A 6855-nucleotide genomic window follows, 5' to 3' on the forward strand; every position below is an offset into this window, starting at 1 on the left:
TGATACTGTGTTTTTAATGGGGCATGTTTTTGGTTGCCAGGAATTCCTGAAGTACAAGAAGGCAGGGGTAGAGTGCCCACACACTCCAAAACAGTCCTGGTGATGTCAGCCCAAGTACCTTCATACCTGAAGTTTGGGTCAGATTGAAGTCTGCAGAGAGGTGTAGATGAATGGTGAAGAGGGCCAATGGCAAAGCGGAGATTATCCTCTTTAAGTTTTGTTTGTATATGTGTATTTGGGACACACACACACACACACACACACACACACACACACTTCTCTGCTCAGAACTGACTCCTGGCTTTGTGCTAAGAGATCACTCCTGGTGGACTCTGGGAATTATATTTGCATATGGAGTACTAGGAATCCAATCAAGTTAGTCAATGGTAGGCACGTTTCTTATCTGCTATACTCTCTCTGGTTCCTGATTCTCTTTTCCATCTTCTCTTTCCTGTATTTCCCCTCTCTTTCAGTTCATTTCTCACTTTCACCTCTCTCACCTCAACTTATTCATATCTTCTGAACAACCCCTGAATCCTCTTGCATCTGCTGACTTGAGAGAAGCTTATTGAGCCAAAAAGTTCCCCTAAAAGTAACTTAGCTCTGTTCTGGGTAGTATAGTGGTAAGTAATTCAACTGGTCACTCCAGAAACTGGAGTTTAATTTCTCACAGGAAGGCTGCTATCAACTCTTTAAGGTTGGAGCCTCAGTGCTAGGGTGCTTGCGTTGAACATGAGTGACTCAGTTTCTATTCTTGGCATCCCATATTATGTCCTGAGCCCTTCCAGAAATAAACTTCAAGTGCAAAAAGTCAGAAGTAAGTCATGAACACTTCTGATTTGACTCTAAAACAGAAAAGACTAAAAAAGATGTGACATTTTAAAACTTTATTACTTGCCTTATTAGGGTGCTTATCTAAAAATATGGGGATTTAGGAGTAGAAAAGAAGTTATTATTTGCAAAGTAAGCCACACCCAACACTGCTCCATTGTGACTCCTGGTTTTATACTCAGGGCCCATTCCTTGGAGTGCTCAAGCGATGATACGTGGTTTAGAAATCTAACTGAAGTCAGCTGCATGCAAGAAAACACATTAACTCCTTGTCTCTCCAGTCTTATGAATAAAGTTTAAAGCCAAAACACGGAAGAGTGGTTAAACTGGTCAATGCTATCTTCAGAGGTCCGTGCTCCAGCTCTCAGATTCATCTGAGGATTCTGATGAGCATAAAAAGAGGGAGAGGACATCAGCTAATTTCCTTCCTCTGAGTTTCCAATGGTAGTTCACCTCGACTACCTCTCCTATGTTCACATTGTGTGTACCTGAAACTAGGTAGGGTCCTCTGGGCCACCCATTATTGCTTTATGGAAACCAAAACAAGAGTGGAAAGGCATTACAGAGCAGGGCAATGGCAGAGAAGCTGGTCCCAGGTCACATAGAAAGGTTTCCCCTACAGGGGACAAGGCAAGTTAGTAGTAGTTATGGGGTTCTTCGTTGTCTTCTTGGGGTTCTATTTGCTTGTGCTCAACCCCATCATACCTTGTAAACAGTTCCTTCTTTAAAATCTCAAGTACTCCATTTGGGACATCTGTTTCCTGTTATAACTCTGCTATAATTCGTATCTTTTGAAGTCCGCCTTTAGGGATTGTTCCCTCCCCTTTCCTGTCTGTTTTCCTTAAAGACAAACTAAACAATTTTAATGCTCCCTTTATCATATGATGTTAGGCCATGTCTCCTCCCAATTACTTTTATTTCTGGAACCTCAGCATGAAACCTTATTTGGAGAGAGGGTGATTGCAGATGTAATTAATAAAGTAAAATGATGTCATGCTGGCAGAGTGAGACTTCAATCCAATGCAACTGGTGTCCTCATAATTCAGGGGGAGAGACACTCAGAGATAGAAATGCAAGAAAAAACAACTTGTGAAGATAAATTCAGAGACTAGAAAGTCTCTTCTATAAGCCAGAAAAAAAAAATCAAAGACTTTCAATAATCATCGAAAGCTCAAAGAAAGGCAGGGAATAGATTCTCTCTCAGAATGCCCAGAGGGAAGCAGTCCTACCAATACCTCGTTTTCTGATTTCTAGTCTCCTCCAGAATTATGAAAGAGTACATTTTTGCAGTTCTAAACATCATAAATGCGGTTATTTGCTATGATTGCCCAAGACTTCCAACAAGACTCTTCTTCCAAATTCTACCAAGGCCTATAAAGATTCATGTTTCTGGAAAGTGTAAACTGGTGAAGGGTTGGGTCTTGGAACACTGTATGACTGTAACTCAGCCATCAACAGCTTTGTAACTGCAAGTATTATGATGATTCAGTTTTCAAAAATCCAACAATAAAAGATTTATTTTTCATTTTCTCTCAACCTGTCACATTTACCTGTCCTGGCTCTTATTCATCATTTGTGAGAGATTGTGGAGACATAGTATCTCTGCCAGGATTTCAATAACCAGCTAACTTGATGTCTAGCAACATTTCACTTCTTTTCCAATTCAACTTTCCTGTCTATTCATGGAAACATTAAGAGTCCTTAATAGGAAAATAAAAGACTCCTTAATGGCCAGTTAGTGGAGACAGACTTGTGCCATACTTATGAGGTTATCTTGCTTAGTTTAAGGGAAATATCAGTGTGAACACATACCCAGTGAATAAATTACCTGCTCACTATATACCTGTTAGTTATCCCAACAGAAACCAGTGGCGTCAGAGCCCACTGAGGAGTAAACTTGGAACAGACAGATCAGAAACTAGAAACCACAGGACAGATGAACTGTTTCCTATAAGCATAACAATTTCTTGACAAGCACTAACTGCTCATCACTCACCTATCCTCCCCCACTGCCTTCCCATGAAACTCTTTTTGGCACATATCAGTTCAATCAGATGAAGAAAAGGTCAAGAGGGAGAATACGAAGGTTGTTTCTCTAGCATTTGTTCCTTAGACATAGATCTTTAGATTAAGTAAATTAATATGAAGATTTCATGCTAATGATTTCGTTGGATTTTCATATTAGTGTTTGCATGTGAAGCCAAGTAGAAATTTCTGTCTCCTGGAGCTCCTTAACACTCTGCTCCACTCACCCTGAGTGTGGGCTTAGGAAAAGAGTACTAACAATCCTCTGCTCTCACTAAGCAAGGTGTTGAGTCTCCAGGAGCCTCAGTCTTTTCATCATGGAATTGGGTGGGACCTTCAAGGACCTTCAGATGTGGAAGTGAGTTTCAACAAGCCATTCTGATTCTAAGGCTAATGCAGAGACTGGCAGTGGTATGGAAAGAAAGACAAATTCCTGTTATTCCTATTTGAAGGACTAATCCCTATTATTCTATCTTTCTGCATTTACTTAAGCTTTTGTATCTGTTTTCTCTCCTCAACTTACTATGAATGTGAGGCCCAATTTAACTGCAGACTTTTTTCATTATCTGAAAGTAGAGCATGCTCATGGGCAAGTACCTTTGGGGGCCTGAGAAATCTATAAACATTTATTTATATATGAAAAAATGAGTGTTCCAGAACCCCAAATAATCTACCAAACAAGAGTGTTCTAAAGGCTAGAGAGTACAGTGGACAAAGTACTTGCCTTGTATACAACCAACCCAGTTTCAATTTCCAGTACCCCATATTGTCTCCTAAAGCCTATAAGGAATTATAATGGAGCACAGAGCCAAGAATAAACCCCAGGTACTGCTGAGTATTCCCCACACCACACTTCAAAAAAAATATTTTACTTTTGGAAGATAGTCAAAATTTGTATGAAATTTCAAAACTACGCCAATAGAAACATTCATGACTATCCTGTGTATTCATTCATCATCATGGCAAGCATTTCAATTACTCAATCCTGGCAAATATGCATTGAGATAGTTTATTGTTCCACCTTAAAAAATTAAGAATAAGACTTACTTTAAACAAGTGAGGTAGAATAAAAATTAAGTCTATTTTAATTATAGAAACTATACCCTCAAAACACTGCTTTTCTTCCATTTCCAGGAAATGAGTGAAAATCTATTGTAGTCTTTAAACATGGCAGGTAGAGTACATTTGACTCTGAAATCACCCACATTCAAATCTATATATTAATTCTGTTAAGTTCTTTTTATTTGTTTTTCATTTGCTTGCTTGTGTTAGGCCATGACCAGTGGTGCTCAGGGGTAACTTATTGCTTTGTACCCAATAATTACTCCTGGCCAGGCTCAGAGGACCCTGCCTGCTGTGTTATTACTTTGCCCCTCCTTTTGTTTGTTTATTTGTTTGTTATTTAACTTTGTTAGCATACCTTGTTGCACTCAGGAGTTATTCTTGGTTTTGTGCTCAGAAGTGACAACCCGGCTCTCGTTCAACCCAAGCACCGCATGCTCACCGGAATAGAATTAGAAATGCCTTCCAATGCATTTTGATGTGCTGCATTTCCTCCCATGTGGACTAAACAGTTTGTTATAGTAAAAAATATAATATTGACACCAATAAATAAAACTATATTCTTGGTGACTTTGCTGGTTTTTCTGACTCTGGGTGTGGTAGGGGTCAGAGGAAAGGTGATGGGAGATGACACAGCTCATAGAGACACCCCCCACCTCCTGGGGCTCCTTTGGGGCAGAAGCCTGTTGCTCTCTCACCTTCTCGATCAAGATTGAGGGGATTTCAGTTTTTAGGAAGATGTAAAGCAGCCTCTTGCCTCGTCAATGGTCTAGAACCTTTGCATGAAGACAGTCAAGGACTCAGACCCCAGAAGCAGAAGGTGTGACCTGACTAACAGGAAATCAGGAGCTAGAGGTGGACATGGAGATGCATGAATGTTTGTGGGCAGCACTGAGATGCTGTTTCATTGATTCCTCTGGGAAGGACAGGAGTAGTGATGCCCTTCCCAAAACAAAGCCTAGCTCCATGATGAGGTGTTGGGAAGAAACACTAATTGGATGGCCACCTCCCCGTGGGGTTTCAAAGATGAGAGTGGGGGAAGAAATACCTCCTGAGACTGAAAAGAGGGATGTGAGGAACATTGAAGAATACCCTGTATGAAACTTCAGTGTATGTCCTTCTTAGAAACTTGCTGCAAACCCCTCCATAGCTGGGACCATCCCCTCCCCTGATGCAGATCATACTTCCCACACAATGTCCTGCTGCTCTTGGAGAGTGTATGGGTCAGTGATGATGAAGACAGTCTGTAGGGATATGGTCAGACATAGCCTCTCTTGATGGAGTATGTTAGCAGGTTCTTTTATGTAGACACACTGATGACAATACACAAGAAATTCTTCTCATTAATATTCACCTATTATGGGTGATATATAGAGGAAATACCACAATATTTATGTCCTTGCCAGTCAGAGAACATTTCCCAAGAAGTCCTACAGAATTGAAGCAGAACTTCAGGGCCCATGAAAATGTGTTTTTGATGTGAAGGCACTAATATCTACTGTCCTTAGGGATCTGTAGCAAGGCATTGCCTAAGGTTCCAACAATGGGGTGACATTTTTTTGTCCCCCCATTCACAATACAGACCAGGCAAAGGACCTGGTTTGAGGTGTATATGGGAAGTATTTTCTGTACCTCCTCTTTCTATACAGTCAGTGTAAAGAACACAGCCTGTGGTAAGCATTGGGAAGCCTTATCTTTTCTTTTTCTTTTCTTCATTTTTTCCTTTATTTAAAAATCTTGATTACATAAATGATTGTGATTAGGTTTCAGAACCCCCCTTCACCAGTGCAACATTCCCACCACCAATGTCCCAAATTTCCTTCCATCCCACCCCACCCCCACCTGTACTCCAGACAGGCTTTCCTGTTCCCTCATTCATTCACATAATTATGGTAGTTCTCTGTGTAATTATTTCCATAGCATATTCACCACTCTTTGTGATGAGCTTCATGAAGTGAGCTGGTGTTCCAGCCCTCCTCTCATTGTCTCTGAGGATTGTTACAAAAATGACGTTTATTTTTATAAAAACCCATAGATGAGTGAGACTATTCTGCGTCTCTCTCTCTCCCTCTGACTTATTTCACTCAGCATGATAGATTCCATGTACATCCATGTATAGGAAAATTTCATGACTTCATCTCTCCTGACGGCTGCATAATATTCCATTGTGTATATGTACCACAGTTTCTTTAGCCATTCGTCTTGTGGAGAGCATCTTGATTGTTTCCAGAGCCTGGCTATTGTGAATAGTGCTACAATAAATATAGGTGTGAGGAAGGGGTTTTTGTATTGTATTCTTGTGTTCTTAGGGTATATCCCTAGGAGTGGAATAGCTGGGTCAAATGGGAGCTCAATTTCCAGATTTTGGAGGAATCTCCATATGGCTTTCCATAGAGGTTGGACTAGACGGCATTCCCACCAGCAGTGGATAAGAGTTCCTTTCTCTCAACATCCCTGCCAGGACTGATTGTTCTCATTCTCTGTGATGTGTGCCAATCTCTGTGGTGTGAGGTGGTATCTCATTGTTGTTTTGATTTGCATCTCTCTGATGATTAGTGATGAGGAGCATTTTTTCATGTGCCTTTTGGCCATTTGTATTTCTTTTTTATCAAAGTATCTGTTCTCCCCATTTTTTTATGGGATTAGATGGGTTTTTTTGTAAAGTTCTGACAGTGCCCTATATATTTTGGAGATTAGCCCCTTATCTGATGGGTATTGGGTGAATAGTTTCTCCCACTCAGTGGGTGACTCTTGTCTACTGGGCACTATTTCTTTTGAGATGCAGAAGCTTCTCAGTTTAATGTATTCACATCTGTTGATCTCTGCTTCTACTTGTTTGAAAAGTGCAGTTTCTTCCTTGAAGATGCCTTTAGTCTCAATGTCATGGAGTGTTTTACTGACATGTTGTTCTATATACCTTATGGTATCAGGTCTGAT

General features: G+C 40.5%; 1 non-coding gene across 1 annotated transcript; it reads right to left on the bottom strand.

Moving 5' to 3' along the window:
* Positions 1-5475: 5475 nt before the first annotated feature.
* LOC126031923 (small nucleolar RNA SNORA51) lies at positions 5476-5608 on the bottom strand. The gene has a single exon (XR_007503730.1). It is a non-coding gene; the product is annotated as a small nucleolar RNA SNORA51 (small nucleolar RNA).
* Between the last annotated feature and the right edge of the window lie 1247 nt (positions 5609-6855).

This window comes from Suncus etruscus, chromosome 15 (assembly GCF_024139225.1).
Source record: "Suncus etruscus isolate mSunEtr1 chromosome 15, mSunEtr1.pri.cur, whole genome shotgun sequence".
Lineage (NCBI taxonomy): Eukaryota > Metazoa > Chordata > Mammalia > Eulipotyphla > Soricidae > Suncus > Suncus etruscus.